Genomic DNA, 21,315 nt, shown 5'->3' with positions numbered 1-21,315 from the left:
CCCTAAACTTACATCTATAAGAAATATGACTGCCTGTATTTTCAAAATACCAATTAGAGTTTGATTCTGTGCTGCCTTTCACTTGTGGGAAAATATGCTTACAATCTTTGTGACATCTGTTCTTTGACTGCCCCATGTTTGCACCACAGCCCTAAGGTCTTTTGTAGTGTCAAAATGTTGGGAAAAGAGAACTGCTCCAGCTCTCAGTCATCAGTTTTCTGGTTACTACTGGGGCATCCACTGTCACTGATGCTTAGATCCCTTCAAACCTTTTCCTTCTGCTGATGGCAAACCACTCTTGGGGCAGAAAAGATTTTGTAACCATGGACCTGTCTGCCAAGATATGCCATGCAGTTATCCTCTCTAGTGCTTGCTCTATAAATTCCCCAGTGGAATCGCCTCTTTTTAAGACATGTGTTATTTTATTCCTAGGATACATAGACCTCTCTTGTTATGAACTAAATTGTGCCCCGCTCCTCCAAATTCATACGTTGGACTCATAACCCACAGGACTTCTGAATGGGATTGTATTTGGAGAGAGGGCCTTTAAACATTAGTGAATATTCTCAAATATTTCTCCACCCACTATTGGAAGCATACATATGGTATGCTGAAAGCAAATATATGGAAAGAAAAGCATTTTCTCAAATATCTTCCATAAGTACCTATAATAATCATTTTTCTCTTTCTTTATGGTCCACTTATTTTTTCTTTACTAATTAGTGCCATCTCCTGTTTTATAATTGTTTTCTTCATAATCTAGTCTTTGACTTGTCCAATGATGGTCACCATCTGTCTTCTATCTGGATCATTTTTCTATATAATCATCCTAGTAGTTCTGTTCTCATTGCCAACTGCTGTAGCCCCAGAATTTGTAGTTGCCCTAAAGTCAAGTATCAGTGACAGGAGAATAGGACCGAGAACACAGCATGCTCTTCTATTAGTGGCCTGGTAAAGCTGATGGCAAGGAGATAAGCATCTGAAAGGAAACTGTACGACCTGAAGAATAAAAAAGAGGCAAAAATTGCATGACTGCTGAAGATTGAAATAGATAATAAGTAGCTACTATAAATACAGATTTGCATAGAGAAAAACTAGGTTTAGATATGATTTTTATGAAACATTTTTCTAGGGTGCTCAGCATCTAACAAGTTAGACCCTTCAAGGAAGCCTGTTAATATTTACATTATTCTTCAAGATACATTTCAATCAGAGATATATTTCCTGTGAATGTGTCTCTAAGCTAGGAAAGAGGTCTTATAATTTATTGAAGTTGTATTTTGAGGGTTAATGTCTGGATTTAGCACCTAATATAAATAGTGCCCAGATATCTCTTAGGTTAAATATTTAACCTTGACCTCCAGCTAAGAGTGCCTTTAAGTTTCACTTCCCAAACGGAGGAATCAAGGAAAAAAGAAAGTAGGTTGATTATTATGCATTTGTGATTCTTGGAAAATGCAACTGAAAAATCAGACCCCTCACAGAGTTAGTGATAATGAAGTTAGAATTATTTGAGGGGTAAATATGTTTTGGTAAAACTATGGTCTAGAACAAGATGTTTCAGATAGGTCAGGTTAAAATGATGCTATAATTTGTATATTTGTCCTCCCAACCCTCATGTTGAAATTTGATCGTTAGTGTTATAAGTGGGGTCTAGTTGAAGGTGTTTGTATCATGGGGGTGGATCCCTCATGAATGGCTTGGTGTCATTCTCAAGATAGTGAGTGAATTCTTGCTCTATTAGTTCCTGCAACAGCAGGTTGTTTTAAAAAGCCTTCCCCGCCTTTCTCTCTTGCTTCCTCCCACACTGTGTGAGCTCTGAACTTGCCAACTTCTTTTAGCCTTTTGCCATGAGAGGAAACTTCCTGAGGCCTTCCTCTGAAGCAGATGCTGGCATCATGCTTCTTGTACAGTCTATGGAACCATGAGAAAAATAAATCTTTGTTCTTTTTAAATTACCCAGACTCAGATATTCCTTTATGGCAACCTAAACAGACTAAGACAGATGACATTGTAAACATCCACTAAATTTGGTAAGCATTAAAAACTTACTTATAAAATTATGAAGTATAAGTTATTTTTACCCACACTTAAATGAATGATTTTTATTAGGAAATAAAAAGTGCTACTCTTAGAAGTAAGAAAAGCTTTTGTCAGACATTCTCACAATTGTTTAAGACTGCTAAACAGGTCCTCGCCTGAGACGTCTGAGTGCCTATCAGCTACTGGAGAACGTGTGGTAAGTAAAGCTATGAGACTATGGTACCGAACAAATTAATGGGAAATACCATGCCTTGGAATTGAGTAAAGAATTTTTATTTGTCATCAAACTTCACTAAAAATTGTAGAGACATACACAAATACATAAGTGAGGGCTATGTTCAGAATCTATAAATTCAGATGCCTATAAGTGCCTGAAAAGTAATGCAAACAAGTGAAAACACTGAGCCTAATACACTAGACAGCGGTGGGGACAGTTTCTTGCCAGTTTCTTGCCATAGCTAAAAAGGAAGTTGCTGTGAAACTGATTTTGTTGCTGTGAAGAAATGCATGCCCAGTTTCAACATTTTTTTTTCTAACAAAACCAGAAGTCAACAATCTCAATTTTGTGAGAAATATTTGAATTTTTAAATATTCGCAACTAAACAAATTTATTAGAGAATGGGCTTGCCAAAAACATATTTGTAGATCAAATCTTGTCTGCAAATGATCCCTCAGCAATTTTGAAGTTAAAGATATAGGCATCCTGTATTATTCATGGAACCAAACCCATATGAACTTGAATTTCTTTATGGGCCTTATATCAAGTCTATGAAGCATGGAAAGGGTTAGAATCTATGAGCCAAATTCATAAATCAGCATTTCTTGGGGAATAAACAATTTAGGCTCTGTAGTCATTTTGGAAAAAAACAGTGCTCTTTGATCTGTTCACTAGAGACTACTTGAAAGAATGTGGAAGCCCAGAGGTGTCTGGATAAAGTTTATACGGGGAAAATTTACATTTGATTCAAAATTTTACACACTGAAACTGAGGCTTTGAAAACATATATTGCATTTTTTTTTCTATAACTGCTCTTATATGATTTTTCTCTTATGAGATATTGAAGTAGGAATTATGTGGTTCTTAAATTTGCCAATTGTAAGTATTTCAATCTCTTTATCTGTAAAGCAATGTTTTTCAAGTTAACAAAGTTTATTTTGTTAACAAAGTTAAAGTTATTTTGCTATTTCCGGTTAACAAAGTTTATGATTAAATGTGCATTTTTTTTCACAGTTCCTATTCTTGTTCACTCTTTATTGCAAGTTAGTATGCAGATGTAGCTGAAAGTTTATGTGTTAACTTGATGTAGAGATAACTCAGATCCATGTGTGTGTCCTCTTGAGCCTCATTAGTCATTGTTTGAGAGATGTTATTCTGCCTTCATCTGAAACTCTGCTTTTTTCTGCTCTTACAGAAGTGTGTGGCTGCTGAAACATTTCAGCTACATTCCACTGACTCTGACTGCTGGTGACCTCCTGGTCTGGTACCTGACACTACTGACTAGCTTTATTGCTAAAACCTTGATAACTTTTGGGCAATTTACTGGGCCTGCTCTCGTTAGATTCCTAATATTAGGCATCCTATCAATGCATGACTCTTGATAGCCTCTCTTCCTAATAATCAGCCTAGTCCACAATTTCTATTAGAATCACCTCACTCTATGAATGACCTCACGGAATGGAAATAGAAGATAAGCTCACTTATGAATAAAAAGAAAGATAAGCTCACTTATGTCTGAATCCCCTTGCTCAGCCTTTTCTAAGTATGTGCGGAGCCTAAAAGATCCCACGGGGCTAATCAGCCATGAGACACTTGGGGATTATTACTGTTCTCCCCGGCATCTCATTACTTTATTTTTGAATTTCCAATTTTCTATCTGAGGTGATGCCCTCTTCAATGTTGTACTGATGTAAGGAAACTCAAACTAGTTCCAGCCTCTGTTTGGGAAAATTAAAAATTAGCCTTATTCCTTTAAAATTCCTTCTAATATGCCTGTTTTTTTGGTTTTTTGTTTTTGTTTTGTTTTTGTTTTTGTTTTTGTTTGAACAGCAGCCTTCTTACCTCCACTCCCTTCATTCATTTCATTCCCAACCATTGTGGAGAGTCAGAAAATATTTGTTTCCTCTACCCTGTACCTGTTATCATCTTCATTCCAAAAAGATTTATTCCTCTTCTGTTGGATGGACAAACTCCTTAACTCACATTCTATATCCTGTCTAGCTATATGTCATGTATTATAGAGTAAATGACTGAGACAGAACACACACCAGACGTGCTAGAGTAGGCATCCATTCAGGAAACTCAAAAAGTGATCAGAACTAGTGTCCAGTACCCACTGATTCTAGAGCAGCGCACCACTCATTCTAGATGCCTAGCATGGGTGGCATCAGACTCTGAAAAGGGAACCCTTATCTCTAGGTTTTTAACTAGTAGTGACCAAGATATAATAACAGAAATAGAAAAAATATTGCTTTAACTCTGTTTTTCAATGCACTGTTTGTTTGTGGTTGGATAAAGGTTTGGCAGGGGGCATTTGGATTTCCCCTGACATAATTGCAGGGCTAGAGTACAAAAAGCTCATGTTCCACTGAGCTTTACAGAAGTTCAGTTCTTTTCTGGCAGGAAAGTAGTTTTGAATGACTCAACTCTTACCTCTTACTTCAAAGATTAATTAAAAGAGTAAAAAAGAAACTATTGGCATTTAGAAAAGCCATTCTTGCCAGAAATCTTGTCTTTCAAGACAATTTTCTCACTACAGGTTTAAAAGAGTACACTTAGGAGTCTCACAGATATCTGTTGGTAGTTCTAGTGCCAACCACATCCATGAGCCATAAGCTCCAGATTTATGTATACAACTGATTTATCAGCATCTACAGTGGATATGTAATATGAATCTCAATTTCGCAAGTGTGTAATAGATCTCTTGATTCCTATTCACTATCTATACCAATCCTCATTCACCCCAGGTCTTTTTTAGCCTAGTAATTGTGACCGTAACTCACCATTTGAATTGAATCTAAAATTTAAAATCAAGATTAACTATTCCACTTATCCCGTCATACTTCCCACTCAATCAATTAGCAGGTCTAGTTCAACCTACTTTTTAGATGTAGCCCAGTCTGATCACTTCTCATCACCTTGATAGATAACATGGACATCTGGCCTACAATGATAAAATGGCCTCATGATTTCTCTTCTCGTGACTCTTCGGAGTCTTCTGTCTTAGAATAGACTCTAGGGTCTAGCATAACAGTTTAAATATGTACATCATATCAGTTTCTCAAAAATTCTTAATATATAATTCAAATTCTTTAACATGGTCTAATGGATCCGACATGAAGCAGTGCTTGTGTTCCTCTCCAACCTCATCTTGGACTGCTCTTACTATTTCTCAGTTGACTGAAGCCATCCTGACCTAGTCATTGAAACACACCACACCCCATTTGATTTCTTTTGCTGCTTGAAATCAAATTTCCAGTCTTTGAATGGCTTAGATCTTCAATTCAATTTGTTCTCAGCTTAAAGAATTTTCATGAATGACTTACTTAAAATTGCTCTTTTATTCTATTGTTCAAGTCAATTTCTAATGTATTTTCCCATTTTATTTTTCATCATAGCACTTACTAGTGTCTAAAAATGTATTGCACATTTGTTATTTATTTTTTTCTAGATTTCCCCCATTATAATGTAAACTGCACTAGGGCAAAAAAAAAAAAAAAAAAAAAAAAAAAAGGCATGATTCTTAATGTATATTCTTGGCATCTAGTATAATGCATGGGACGTTATAGTATTAAGTAACTATCTGTGCAAGTAAATGAATAAGTGAATGGAGGACTCATTATTGTAGATGTTTCCCCTTTAAAGAATGAATATCATATCTTTAAAATATGGACTCCACAAGGCAAGAATATTTAGAGGTCCTAAAACTATATCAGTATTTCAAAGTGTTTCTCTATTTAAAATTTTATTAAGGTATATTTTCCCAGTGACTTGTCTATTTCATTTGCATTTTCAAATTAACTAATGTAAACATTTTACAGCAATGTCTTATGTTTTTAAGTCTCTGCTATGCCTCTAATTATCTCCATTTTTCATTCTTAATTTTTTTTTTTTTTTTTGGTGAAGGGGGCCTTCTTTTTTCCTGGTTAATCTTGCCATATATTTGACAATCTTATTATATTACTTTTCTCAAAGACTGATGTTTTTCTCTCTGTTGTATCTTTGTTTTCTATATCAATATTATCTGTTCCTATTTTTATTATTTCCTTTTGATAAATTATTATGTTTATTATTCCTTTAGTTATTTGAGTTCAAGGACTATTTTCTTAATTTCATCCATTTTCTTTCTATAGCTATCTTTTAAGGTGATAAATTTCCCCCTAAAACCTACCTTATCTGAATCACCCAAATGAGTTTTATTTCCATAATTATTATTATACATATTTTATAATTTTCATTAAGAGATCTAATTTGACAAATGAGTTATTTAGAAGTATGTGAGGATTTTTTTCTAGTTATTGACATGAAAATTATAATATAGACAGATATTTTAGCATATATGTTATTAGTGTATTGATATATGTTGTAGCTTGCATGACAGCCCAGTATATGTTCAACTTTTACAATTACTCCATGTGTCCTAGAGAAGAACATCCATTTCTTTCTTTTTTTTTTAATTTTTTTAATTATACTTTAAGTTCTAGGGTACATGTGTACAATGGCCAGGTTTGTTACATATGTATATTTGTGCCATATTGGTGTGCAGAACATCCATTTCTTAATCACTGAGTACAAAATTCTACACATCCCTTATGCTAATGATATTGTTCAAATATACTGTACCTTTACCAAGTGTCTTACTGAGTGTTCTGTAAATTATTAAGATAAAATTGCTAAAGTTCCCAGTCTAATTGCAAATATTTTCCATTATATCTTGCATATTTTGGATCATTTTATTTAAATATTTTAAATAATTTTTAAATTTTGAATAATTTTGAATGTATGAATTTGCAAAGATAGTACAGAAAATTCTTATATACTTCACACCTACTACATCATGTTATTACATCTTATATTAATGCAGCACTCTGGTCATAATTAACAAACAAATATTAATACATTATTATCATTAAATTGCATACTTTATTTTTATGTTTTATACTTTTTATATTTTCATATTCTTAATTTTTAACTGATACAATTTTTCTAATCCCATGTGTTTCATTCACAGCAGGAAATTGTATTGAGTCATCATATTTCCTTAGGCTGCTCTTGACTGTGACAATTTCTCAGGCCTTTCTTCCTTTTTAAGGAGTTTTGAAATAGTTATGAGGGGTATTGGTGAGGTATTTTTTAGACTGTCCCTCAATTGGAATTATTATTTTTTTTCATGGTTAGATTGGCATTACGGATATTTGGGAGGAAGACTACAGAGGAAAATGCCATTCTCATAACAGTGTATTGAGTGTACATATAATCACCAAGATTTGATGTTGACATTAATCAACTAGTTGAAGTAATATTTGTCAGTTTTATCTTCTGTAAAGTTCCTCATATTTTCTCCCTTTTCATAGTATACTCCTCGGACGGAAGTCAATAAATGCAGCCTACACCTAAGTGGTAAGGAGTTATGTTCCACCTTAGTGAGGGCAAATGATGAACATAAATTATTTGAAAGTCTCTTACATGAGAAATTTGTCTCTTCCTCCAATTTGTTTAATAATTTATTTATGGAAGTATGATCTCATGAAAAATAGTTGTATAATTAGGATTATAGTATAGTACTATTTTATTTTTTTCTTAAATTATTTCAGCTTTGGCCATTGGCTATTGAGCTCTGTTAATTGTATGCCATGTCCCTTTATCTTATCCCCAGATTGTGGTGCTTTTTGGATTTTGGGGATGTGTTTTTGGGGTGTGTGTGTGTGTGTGTGTGTGTGTGTGTAGTTTTCTTGTTTGTTTTGTTTTGTGTTTCAGCATTTTCTTACTTTCTGGCATTAGAAGATGCTTCAAGCTCATACTGTATACTTCTTACTACACTCCTAGAAGCAGACCATGCTGCTATTAAAGCCATCAAGGCTCTCTGTTTCCAAAGAGCTCTGTTTTCAAATATGTTTGCAAAGGACCTTGATGCCTTTAATTGGAGCATGGCGTTGAAATCCAAGATTTCAGTGCTGTGTGTAACTGGTATATTATTATTTCTAGGTTTTCTCAGTGCGTAGAACTATAAAATGTGTGTCCACATATAACCCACATGTGCATACATATCTATAAATATTTCTATGTGTAATCTTCAGTGTTTATATCAAGTTAAGCCTGAATTTTATACTGATATATTCAACTGTAATCTATTACCATATATATCATTCTATTCTTCTTGTTTGTCTATAACCTCCCACCCCAACAGTAGGAAACCTGGCCCCACCATCCTGATTCATTACTTAGTTTTCAATTTAAAAATAAATATATAGTGGTAGCAGAAATTTTTACCTGTATCCTTGTAGGAAACAAGTTTATGAAATAGAATGCAGTGTTTTTGTAGTTCCATTATCTTTTAGTCTTTCATTCATTTTCAAAGTTACATAGATATCATCTTTCTCCCAACCCCTTTCAATGGGGGTATATCATATATTTGTAATACAGTTAGATTACTTGTAACATTATAAATTATATGCTGGCATCCCCTCTCTTTTCTAAATGTGTATTTTTTAATTTGCACAAATTAAAATTCACCCTTTGTGCAGGATGTTTTGATCTTGACGAGTATATAATGTCATATATCCACAATTATTTTTTCATACTGAGTAGTTTCATTTCCCTGAAGAATCTCCTGTGCTTTGTCTATTCAGTTCCTCATCACCAAACCTCAGGCAACCAATAATGATTTTTCACTGATATATTCAACTGTAATCTATATATTTGCTTTGTCCAAAATATCATATATGTAGAATCATGCAGTATATAGCCCTTACACAATGTCTTCATTCACTTAGCATTATGCATTTAAGATTCATCCATACCTTTCCATGGCTTGGTAGTTCATTTTTATCATGGAATAATATTCAATTGTATGAATGTACCACAGTTTGTTTATTCATCTGTCTATTGAAAGACACCTTTGTGCCTTTTAGTTTATAATGACTATAAATAAAGCTGCCAAAAACCTGCGTGTGTTGGTTTTGTGTGAACATAAGTTTTCAAATCAGCTAGGTGAATATCTAGGAGTGTGATTGTTGTATAACATCATAAGACTTTGGTTAACTTTGTAAGAAACTGCCAAACTCTCTTCTAAAGTAAACGGTAAAGTCTTCCAAACTTTACCATTTTGCATTGCCACCAGTATGAATGAGAATTCCTTTTCTTACATATTCCAGGCCCAAGATGGTAGATCCACCAATGGCTTGCACCATGGACCTAGAAAAGTCACAGACACTCAACACCAGCTCATGAAAGCAGCTGGGTGGGCAGATGTAACCTGCAAAGCCACAGGGGCAGAGCTGCCCAAGGCCATGGGAGCCCACTTCTTGCATTGGCATGACCTGAAAGTGAGACATGGAGTCAAAGGTGCTCATTTCAGAGCTTTAAGATTTGATGGCCCTGTTGAATTTCGGACATGGAATTTGGGAAGGTCCAGTGGTGGAATGATATGGTTTGCCTCTGTGTCCCCACCCAGATCTCATCTTAAATTTTAACTCCCATAATTCCCACATGTTGTGAGAGGGAACAGGTGGGAGGTAGTAGAATCATTGGGACCGATCTTTCCTGTGCTGTTACCATGATAGTGAATAAGTCTTATGACATCTGATGGTTTTATAAAGGGGAGTTCCCCCACACATGCTCTCTTGCCTGCTGCCATGTAAGACATGACTTTGCTCATCCTTTGCCTTCCACCATGATTGGGAGGCCTAGCCATGTAGAACTGTGTCAATTAAACCTCTTTCCTTTACAAATTACTCAGTCTTGGCTATGTCTTCATTAGCAGTGTGAGGACAGATTAATACAGGAGGCATTCAATAAATGTTTGCTCTGTATTTACGGGAACAGCTAAATACTTACTCATTAGTTTCCTTGACAATGAATGTTGTAAACCCCCTTCATATATGTGTTTGGGGGATGGTGTGGTCAACAGAATTTGCTCAGTGTGCTTTGGAACTGAAGTTGAGGCAGTGGTACATGCTAGGCCAACAGAGTTCAAGGTACAACTAATTTAAGTCAGCCTAAAGGTCAAATGATAAGTGAGAACAAATTCAAATGCCAAGTTTGTGGAGACTGGTCAAAACAACATCATGGAAACTACTCTGTCAGAGTCAGAAACACAGGAATGATGACAGTGATAAAATGAGGGCAATATACAAATGACTGTATACCTACAGTCTGAGACATTTCCCTAAACCTCTTTAATATAGGCCCATGAAGATAAAGGTGTCCCCAAGTTTTTACATAGGATTTTCTTTTTTTTTTTTTCTTTTTCTTTTTTTTTTTTTTTTTGAGGCAAAGTCTCACTCTTGTCCCCCAGGCTGGAGTGCAATGGCATGATCTCGGCTCACTGCAACCTCCACCTCCTGGGTTCAAGTGATTCTCCTGCCTCAGCCTCCCGAGTAGCTGGGATTACAGGCGTCTACCACTGCACCTGGCTAATTTTTGTATTTTTAGTAGAGACAGAGTTTCACCATGTTGGCCTGGCTGGTCTCGAACTCCTTACCTCAGGTGATCCACCTGCCTCGGCCTCCCTAAGTGCTAGGATTACAGGTGTGAGCCACTGCACCTGGCTAACTTTGGCTTTAAAACTCTGTTTTTCTGTAGCTCTGGCTGATTGTATTTATTTTTCAGACAACATGTCATCAAATCACTTCAGCTCTTATATGTATTGATTTTGGCTACAAATTCAACATAAAATGCTCTTCATTTTATATTTCATTTTGAAAGATTTAAGTTGCTGTTCAAGTTGGGTTGTTTTTTCTAATCATATGGTTTTATAGATCTCTAGTTCAGGTATATGGTGGTAGATCAGGTGGCTTGGGGAGAAAAGAATAAACAATGGATTGTCTTCTTACCCATTAATCCCTGCAAACTTTTCCCTAATCCTGAATAAAACACAAAGGTTCATTGCATCTGGAGTCACAAAAGTCTCCAATGTAACACAAAAAGTGGAAAACAAGCTTTCTTTAGTATTGCAGTATTACTGGAAATTTTTTTTAAAAAGTAACAGGACAATAGGAGAAAAACATTAACATCCTATACACATTCAGAATAAGCATAAAAATTTATCTTTCTTAAGAAGAATTAGAGCACAACTCACTTCAAGCAGTATTTAACAATCAAGAATAACTTTCACTATTTTTTAGAACTGTACTTTAAATAGAATATGATATCTAAAGAGTATTAAAGAAACTTTTGAAATCAATTTTTTTCATACCTGAACATTTTCAAAGCTAATAAAAATTAAAAATTGAAAATGATAGTTTTTTAAATAATAAAGTATTATATTTAAAAATAGGACAGGTTCCCTCTTCTTCATAAGCAAAACAAAATTTTTGTTCATCCTATCAGATCTTTCCTTCAAATTCAATTGAAAATTAATACAGCTTATTAAACTGGATCTTTTTCTTTCCTCTCTATTTTCTTCACAATTGCATATTTAGAAACCTGGATTATCTACATATTTTTCTCAAATTACTGTTATATGACTTATCTACATGCTAGTAATCTATCTCAAATATGTAAGTATGGCAGGTATATTGAAATGCACTGACACATTTTCTTTTTTTAACACAAAATGATAATCATATGGGTGCCAGAAGGATTAATTTCCTGAGGCGTCTTATAACCTTAACAGTAGAAAGTATGGTATTCCACACACAGATTAATTATAAAATGTGGTATTCTAAAATATCTAAATGTGGTAGGTTCTCAATTAACAACTGCAGAATGGTTTTACATTATTACTTTAACTGAGAAGTTTATGTAACTGAAAGTATGAATTGTGATGGGCTCTGTTATACATTTGTAGCAAATCCTTATCAATGTAAAACAGAGCCCAATTTAGTGCTGTAAGGTCACCTATGGATTTATTAGTGGTAGAAAAGTTATTAGAGCTTTGGAGTTTCTCAGCAGCTTTGGCCAATATACCCGTGGAATAGCACATTTCTGATGCTACATTTATTGTTAAGGGACATTGGGAATGGATTTCATTTTACTATGCCAGTTATCAGCACAGTCTTGTCATTTTCATCTGCTATCCATTTTGCTTGCTGTCTTCAAAATCTCACTTTAGTGTTATCTCCCTGGCCTGTTGTCATAGGCCACTGGTCTAGCAGAAAGCGTACTACCAATATAAACACAATAACAAAGAACGGATTACAAAAGGGAAAGATAATTGTCATAGGCACTTTCCTGAATTTTATTCCCAAAGGCTTCAGACTCAAAAGATTCCCCTGGCCCATCAGCCAAACCCATGTTGTAGAGTGTCACCATATCCGTGTCATAATCTAATCTATAGATAAAAATATTTTCTCTTTGGAAACCTGATATATTCTGACTTTATGTGTAATCTCTTTCTCTTGCTGGTCCCTTATCAATGAAGAAAGAACTTGCCAAACTCATTAATTCTCTTCCATTTGAACTGAAAAATGTTATCAGTGGGAATGCTTGTGAAATTTTAAATGTTGATTTGTTCCTTCTGGGGAACAGGCCATGAGGTATCATTGAAGGTTTTAAATGTTTTCATATACATGCCCTCCTCGTATATTCATGCATAAATTTCATTGACTAAAGAAAACCAAACTTAATCACAAATAAGTGAAATTTCCTAAATATAGTAAAATATACTTTTACTCAAAGTTTTATTATCAATTGTAGAGATGCCTCACTTAATGATAGGATACATTTTAAGAAATGCATTGTTAGGTGACCTCACTGATGTGTGACTATCACAAAGTATACTAACACAAACCTAGGTTACACACCTAGGATCTATGGTATGGCTTATATTCTAAGGCTACCAACCTGCATAGCATAGCATGTTGCTGTATTGAATACTGTAGTCAACTAAAACCAAATGGTAAGTATTTACATATCTAAATATAGAAAAGATACAGTAAAAATATGGCGTATGTATATATGAGGGGTGTGTGTGTGTGTGTGTGTGTGTGTGTATGGTACACTTGTATAGGGCTTCTATGAATGGTGCTTGCAGAACTGGAAGTTGCTATAGGTGATTCAGCGAGTGAGTAGTGAGTGAATGTGAAGGCCTAGGACATTGCTGTTCACCAATGCAGACTTTAAAAAACACTGTACATTTGCTACACTAAATTTATAGAGAATATATTTCTTCAATAATAAATTAATCTGAGCTTTCTGTAACATTTCTAATTTATAAACTTTTTAATTTTAAAAACTTTTTGGTTCTTTTGTAATAAGCTTAAAACACAAACACATAGTTTGGCTGTACGAAAATATTAATTTCTGTCCTGGCGCAGTGACTCACACCTGTAATCCCAGCACTTTGGGAGGCTGAGGTGGGCCAATCACTTGAGGTCAGGAATTTAAGACCAGCCTGGCCAACATAGTAAAACCCTATTTCTACTAAAAATACAAAAATTAGCTGGGCGTGGAGGTGCATGCCTGCAATCCCAGCTACTCGGCAGGTTGAAGCAGGAGAATCGCTTGAATCTGGGAGGTGGAGGTTGCAGTGATCTGGGTTCATGCCACTGCACTCCAGCCTGGGTGACAGAAAGAGACTCTATCTCAAAAAAAAAAAAAAAATATATATACACACACACACACACACACACACACACACATATGGTACATATATATATGGCACAGTAAATATGTAAACCAGTAACAGTCATTTATTAACATTATCAAGTATTATGCACTGTATATAATTGAATGTACTATACTGTTATATGATTGCAGTGTAGTAGGTTTATTAACACCAGTGTCTCAAAAGTAATGCATTGCACTACAGCATTACAAGATTACAATGTCACTAGGTTATAGGAAATTTTTTTGGCTCCGTTATAATCTTATGGGACTACTGTCATATATGCAGTCCATCACTGAGCAAAATGTCATTATGTGGTACATGACTGTATTTCAAACATAATTTAGTTTCATACTCTAGTTAATGGAGTATTAAAGAATACTTCATATTAGTCTCATCTCTCAAGAAATGCTATTACAAGATACTTTATTCCTGTTTCTGATTTCTTTCTCACTCAGTATGTTGGTGAGCTTACACCTGCTTTCCTCTAGTGAAAAAATTAAAGATGTCTTTCTTAATATTCATCTGTAAACCCAGGTGGCCTACTTATCTGCCGATTTTGAATGGATATATAAAGGAAAATGCCAAGTAATTATACAAGGCAATGACACACTTGTTTTCATCTTACTAACCTTGTTTGGTTCCAGATTCACATATAATTTATCTGCTTTTGGGTTCTCAGTTTGTAGAAAACCTTTAGATTCTTCCAGTAGCTAATAGGATTTGTCATTCTGTTTGAATTTAGTTCGGAATGTTCTTCTGACTTTGGACCTTGGCTTCACTAATGATATAGGAGAAAATGATGAAGAAAATTGATGGCATATTGTGTAGTCTTTTCCTCTTATTTCATTAGGAAATTAGACTTTCTGTCATGGTGCTTGATATGCTAGTGATTTCCAAGTGAAATTTTCCCATTCATGTCCCTTACAAAAGAAAAAGAAAAAAAGAACTCTATGTGACTGGCATACCCAGTCACAGTTTATTAGATTAGCCATGGATTTCTGCCACAGAGATGGCAACATTTAGATAGGAGAATGAACTGATGTTACCTGGAGAAAAACAAAAATGAGTTTGATCAATCAGTATTGCTCCATGAAATCTGAGTTGGAAAATATGGACAGAATAAGGTGATTAGAAACGGTAACTATAGATGAAAGGTCCTTAAAAGAGAAATGACATTTTACAAAAGGAGGGAAAAATGTTAGAGAGTAAGAAGAATAGATGAGGTCTGAATGGGCTTAGGGACACACAGCTGTAGTCCCAGGTGCTTAGAGGGCTGAGAAGGGAGGGATTTTGAGCCCAGGAGCTCAAGGCCAGCCTAGGCAACAAAGTAAGAGCTTATCTCTTAAAAAACAAAAAGAAAAGAAAGAAAGAAGAAAAGAAGGAGAGAAAGAGAGAGAGAGGGAGAGAGGGAGGGAGGGAGGGAGGGAAAGAAGGAAGGAAGGAAGGGAGGGAGAGAGGGAGGAAAGAAGGAAGGAAGGAAGGAAGGAGGGAGGGAAGGAGGGAGGGAAGGAAGGAAGAAAGAGAAAGAAAGAATACCTTCTTTGAAAAACACTGTACATTTGCTACACTAAATTTATAGAGAATATATTTCTTCAATAATAAAATTGTAGTCCCAGCTACTCGGGAGGCTGAGGCAGGAGAATGGCGTAAACCCAGGAGGCGGAGCTTGCAGTGAGCTGAGATCCGACCACTGCACTCCAGTTTGGGCAACAGAGCGAGACTCCGTCTCAAAAAAAAAAAAAAAAAAAAAAAAAAGAGAAAAGAAAAAAAAAGAAAGAAAAAATTAGAATATGTGAAATCTGGCGGTTCAGCTTCAGAAAGCAGACCAAAGACCTCAGATGGTAGTATGTACTCGGGGATCACCTTCTTTCCTGCTCACTAGAGAGAGCCTATAATCTTGTGGTAATGCAAAGGAATAGTAAAGGGTGACCCATAAATGACACCAGAAAGAATAGAAAACATTCAGAAACAAATACGATGTCAGCACTGATGCCAGCTATGGTTCAGCACAAGTCCAGTTTGTAAGGCACAGAGAGTAAGACACCAGAAAAGAACTGTTGCGTTGTCTTTTATATCTAATGTGGCTTTGTTTTTACATTTTCTTAATCGAATGTGAATGTCCTAAATTCTCAAAACTTTAAATGTAAACAACATGCATGGTTTTTCAGAAAACAACATTTTGAACATTAAAATGATAAAATAACTGTTTGCTGAGATCATGAGCACCAGGTCATGTGATGTGTTTCTTAAAAATAAAATGTCTTGGCCTCTCTCAAACTTGAGGACTTAGAATCACCAGAGAAATAGCTCAGAAATCTACATTTTCACAATTTGTCCATGATGAGTTGTATTCATTCTTATGCTGGTCATTGTTCCATAGATCCTTCAGATTCACTTGGCTAGGCTATCTAATGTGCTCTCAGTGATTACAACAATTGAAGAGGTGGGACGTGAGGCCTTTCCTGGTGTGCTGTAGAGGAAGGAGAGTGGAGACACAAAGAGACGGGAATAAGGTAATTTATTCATCGTAATTTATTCATCTATCCACTAAACAACTTTCCTTCTGCCATTGGAGATGGGCCAGAGTAAAATCTCTTTACCAAGTTATTAAGAATTGGGTAGGTGACAAGAGCACCAATGCCCTATGACTGAATAGACATAACTTAAAAGCAAATGAATGATGCTGGACAACGTTTTGAGACAAATAGCATAACACAGTGGTTAAAAAAGTTATCAGAGAGAAGATAATTGATGTACAGTACAAAAAAGGAGATTTAACAAAAGTTTTCTTGGTATTTCTGAAAAGGAGAACTCAACATTTTTCTGAAGATGAATTCTACTTTAAAATAGAAAATAATTTTCTTATCTTCAGCAGGACAGTGGTAACAGATAATAAAATGTCTTTAATATTGCTGGAAAGTACTGATTCAGAATAATCAACATTGAGATATATCCTAGTTGTGTAGTCTAGTTTCAAAAATATAAAATGTTCAGGTATCCAGGCAGAGAAATGCAAGACAATAAAAACATTAAGATTATCTGAAACTTCTCCATAGCCACAGTAATTGTCTAAAGGCAATTGAGCCATGTCTACAAATTACTGAGGAAAATAATGATTCAAGTGTACTGTATCATGCCAAGGTGACAGTAAAGTATAAAGGTAACAGGCACTTATATCTAAATATAAAAACTATCAAGTAATGTAGACCCCAAAGATTAATCAATGAAAAAAATTCCAGTCAAACCAGAAGCTCCAGTAACAGGACTTGTGATCACAAGAATACTAAGAACTACTTAGTAGTCTATTAAGGTAATTTGAGGTAATTAAAGTGATAATATGGAGGGTTTTGCACTGAAGACTATTCAAGGCTTCCTAAATTATTGAGCATATAACTAAAACAGAAAAATTAAGTGCCTAAAAGTGGGAAATAGCAGTGAATGGATTTCTAAACCTCTCATGTTTGCATTTGGCTCTGCAAGTATTTCCCTGTGTTTTCTTGCAGACTCAAGTTAAAAAGTACATGCTCAAGCAATTCAGTTAGAAAATGGGCAAAAGACATGAATAGACATTTCAACAGAGAGGAATTATAAATGACAAGTAATCACATGCAAAGATGTTCATGATCATGTGAAAGTCAAAGTCATATACTATGAGATCTCACTATCAGAATGGCCAAAATGAAAAAAAAAAAAAAAAATAGTGGTAACACCAAATGCTGGTGAGGATGTTAAGAACCTAGATCATTCATTTTAATAAGGAGTTTGACTTCATTTGTCTGATGCTTCTGCCGACAGCTTTTAAGCCTCACCCTCCCTTTTTCCGCCTACCATAGGTTTGGTCAAGTTGATAAAACCTAAGCATTTCTATCTTTGGCACTGAATATGCAAGGGAAACTTCAACCTAGATCCATCCCCTAACCACAATTAAAAAAAAAAAAAATCTTCAGCCAGACTCCCTTTTTTATTTTCTCAAGCCATTTAAAAACTGTTGAAAAAGGCTGTCCTACTCTTCCCAGAGACTGCAATTATGTAAGTAATAAACATTTGCATATTCTTTTGATGTATGTGTTCAGCATCATCAGTCTTAACCTCCAAGCAAAATTTGGGGTGGAGTTCTTGCCTGCCTTTACAGGATGACCAAAATAATACTCACACATTCCTGTTGGGAGTGTAAAATGGTACAGCCAAACTGGAAAACAGTTTAGACATTTATTTTAAAACTAGAAAGAGACTTACCAAATTGCCTAACTACACTCTTGGACATTTATTCCAGACACTGAAACATTTATTTTCACATACAAACTTGTACACTAATAGGCATAGCAGATTTGTTCATAAAGCAACAGTAGATACTACCAAAATGATCTTCCATGGTTAGAGTTAAACAAACCATGGTACATCAGTACTATGGAATTCCACTAATTAATAAAAAAAAAAGTGTATACATGCAACAACGGGTGAACTGGAAGAAAATTATACTGCATAAAAAAACCAATCTTATGTGTATACATACTGTATGATTCTTTTCATTTAACTAAGGAAATGGGGAAACGATTATTGAATGTCAGAGGTTAAGGATAAGATAGGGTGGAGCTATACAGAGGTAGCATGCAGGAGTTTTGTGGGGTTGGCACAATTATGTGTTTTGATTGTGGTGATGGTTACACAAAGCTACACATACAATAAAACTGTACAAACTACACACGTACATATAAAAGTTTATTTATAAGTGGTGAAATGTGAATAATCTCTGTGGATAGCACCCTTGCAAATTTCATGTTAATTTTTGTATTTTACTATAGTTATATAAGTTGTTGACATCAGAGGAGGCTAGATGAACGGTACACAGGATTTCCCTATACATTTCTTTTTGCAATTTCCTGTGAATCCATATTTACTCCAAAATAAGAAGTTAAAAACGTTTTGAAAGACACTTCAGAAGCAGAACACAAACAGGAAGGCTGCAGGACATACAGAACAGAATCCCTATAACTTTACTTTTCAGAGACAGAAAATTACACCTATCTAAGTTAAAGGGTAAGTGTACAGTGCAATGTCTAATTCTTTGTTTCCCAGAATGGACGTAGGGTACCTCCACAGAAAGCTGGAGTTCTTGACATCGTCTGGTTTTGAAAAGCAGAGGAAACAGCTGAATCAGAAAGCACACAAAGAAATAATGTTTGCTCCAAATATCTAGTCTCTCCATGGAGTGGAAATACATTACGTACTGCCAATAATCCTATGGCCACATTAGCAAGTTAGAAATAAAAGTTCACAGGCAAAATTCTGGATTATCCCATTATCCTGAAACAAGACTCTGGCCTCTTCCTAATTAGGAGCTTCTGCAAATAGCTCCTTTTGAAAAACAATAACAACAAAAGAAAAACTTACCTCTTTCAAAGATGAGTAATCAGAAAACATCCAACTAGGATAGTACAGAAAAATTTAGAAAAAGGAAAGAGAAAGCAAGAAAAAGAAATAACCAATGGAGAAATCTCACATGAAGAATTATTAAACCCACATGTATTTTGATATGTTGTTATAAATGTTGATGTTATGTTGATGATTCATGATTAACCATATTTTTCTATGCTTATAATTTTTCTCTAGCTAATTTGTTTTCATGATGGGCTGAAACTAAATTTTCTAATATACACTTATAGACAATCACTTTCATTGCTTAATACATTGTGATTTTTCTTGAGGTTTAGAATATGGGTTATGGAGTCAGGCTACCTGAAGTTAAATAAGTCCTGGCTTCACAGTTTTGTGCCTTAGGCATATTCCTTAATCTCCCACAGCATGTACTCCAATGCATATAAATATCCACTCCCCACTTTTTACTGATTTTGATTTTGATTAAGGGAGCAATATATCCACCTGAAAACTCTCCCAGCTTCCCTTGCAGGTAGAGGTGACGATGTGATGCAATTATTGCCAGTGAGATCCAGACAGAAGTCACCTGAGTGATTTCCAGAAAATGTTGCTTTCTTGATAGAGGCTATGCTTCTACCGCTTCTCATTTATCTCCTCATGCCTATAATGTTGGTCTCATGCCTGAGGGAAGAGAAAAGGCTTGCTATTATGAACACAAAACTGAATGCCAGGAATGGTGGAGGAGATAGGTACAAGGAGGGTAGTTACCCTGCCTCGAGCAAAGGCATGAACCCCTGAACTGTGTGCTTCCTGACCACTTGTTTGGTGAGAAAAAACAAGATTTGAAGGTGTTGCAGTGGTGTCACTGTTATGTGGAGCAAAATGCGTTTCTCTAAAGTTCAGTTTTTCATCAGTAAAGTGAGGAGTACAAATTACATATTTCAGAGGTTTATTTTTAAAATTAAACGACTGTATTGTTTATGCCACTATTGTTTCTATTATCTGTTACTAGCAGCAAAAGCTTAATTATTCCATGAGATTTGTTTTTGTCACTATTGTGTTCTCTATATCTAACCCCAAACATAGTAGGCATTAAATATACGGTTATGCAAGCCCATATTGCTTCAATGAATTGATAGGGCCTGCCCTGAAACACATCAAATCCCACTGATGAATTTTGTTTACAAAATGTTGACTTTTTCATATCCCTTTGAGTAATATCTTATAAAAATATGCATAATATATGAAATTAATACCAATTTATTGAATTAAAGTTTTTCTTCATATAGGCAACCTTACTTTTTAAAGATTAATCTGGTTGGTTCTACAGGAACAAAAAAAAATCACGTTTGTTTGAGACATTTACACCAAGGAAAATAAAATGAGATGGCTAAAGAAAATGCATACCCAAAATGTGTCTGTTATTATACAATGCTGTCAAAAATGCAAATATTTCATAGTATATTGGAAATATGAGTTTGAACCCTGAATAAGGCTACTTTGTTCATTACTAAGAAATTATTTGCATTTTCATTGCACTTGAAGGCATGGATATTTTGTACATGCTAATAATTACAGTGAATTAATAAGCATATGTCATCATATCCTATTAACTATTGACATTGTCACTTTATGATTTTCTTTTGTCAATATTTCAAGAATTTCTCATTTAATTTGTTGGTTTTCTTTTGGTGGATTTTTGCCACCAAGAGAATTATGAGACAACATGAGTGGTTATTGGATTCATTACTTGAAATACTGTGGATACATAATTGACAATTAAAATTATACTCTGACAGAGGCTGTGCTTCTACCTCTTCTCATTTATCTCATCATGCCTATAACATTGGTCTTATGCCAACATTACTTTTCTTTAACTTCCAATAGTCAAATGGATAATAATCAACCACTTTGATTAAATATTTAAAACTAAATATATTTTCTGTTTTTCATCTTCATTTTAGCTATGATATAACTCTGATTATAATTCATATAATTCATATAATTCTGGTTATGTTTGATTTATCCAAAATGTAAATAATGGAATGAAATTTTTAAACAGACTACCCATATGTCAATTAGTTCTGTAAGCAATGAATATTTCATAGATATTTAAATAGTTTTACAT

At 34.8% G+C, this 21,315-nt stretch overlaps 1 long non-coding RNA gene across 2 annotated transcripts in view; it reads right to left on the bottom strand.

Annotated features, from left to right (window-relative positions):
- Nucleotides 1-5,161: 5,161 nt before the first annotated feature.
- Nucleotides 5,162-21,315, bottom strand: part of LOC105477903 (uncharacterized) — a 185,569-nt gene continuing 169,415 nt past the window's right edge. The window contains exons 9-11 of one of the 2 annotated variants that reach the window (XR_011625379.1): nucleotides 19,692-19,868; nucleotides 16,132-16,281; nucleotides 14,531-14,589 (exon numbers count right to left, since the gene is read on the bottom strand). This is a non-coding gene — a long non-coding RNA (uncharacterized lncRNA). Of the gene's footprint in view, nucleotides 5,205-14,530; nucleotides 14,590-16,131; nucleotides 16,282-19,691; nucleotides 19,869-21,315 lie in introns of those variants that run through there. The other variant, XR_011625378.1, reaches the window with a different exon arrangement.

The sequence above is a fragment of the Macaca nemestrina genome, chromosome 7 (genome assembly GCF_043159975.1).
Source record: "Macaca nemestrina isolate mMacNem1 chromosome 7, mMacNem.hap1, whole genome shotgun sequence".
Classification (NCBI taxonomy): domain Eukaryota; kingdom Metazoa; phylum Chordata; class Mammalia; order Primates; family Cercopithecidae; genus Macaca; species Macaca nemestrina.
The sequence above is the reverse complement of the archived record's forward strand: the minus strand, read 5'-3'. Positions and strand labels throughout refer to the sequence as shown.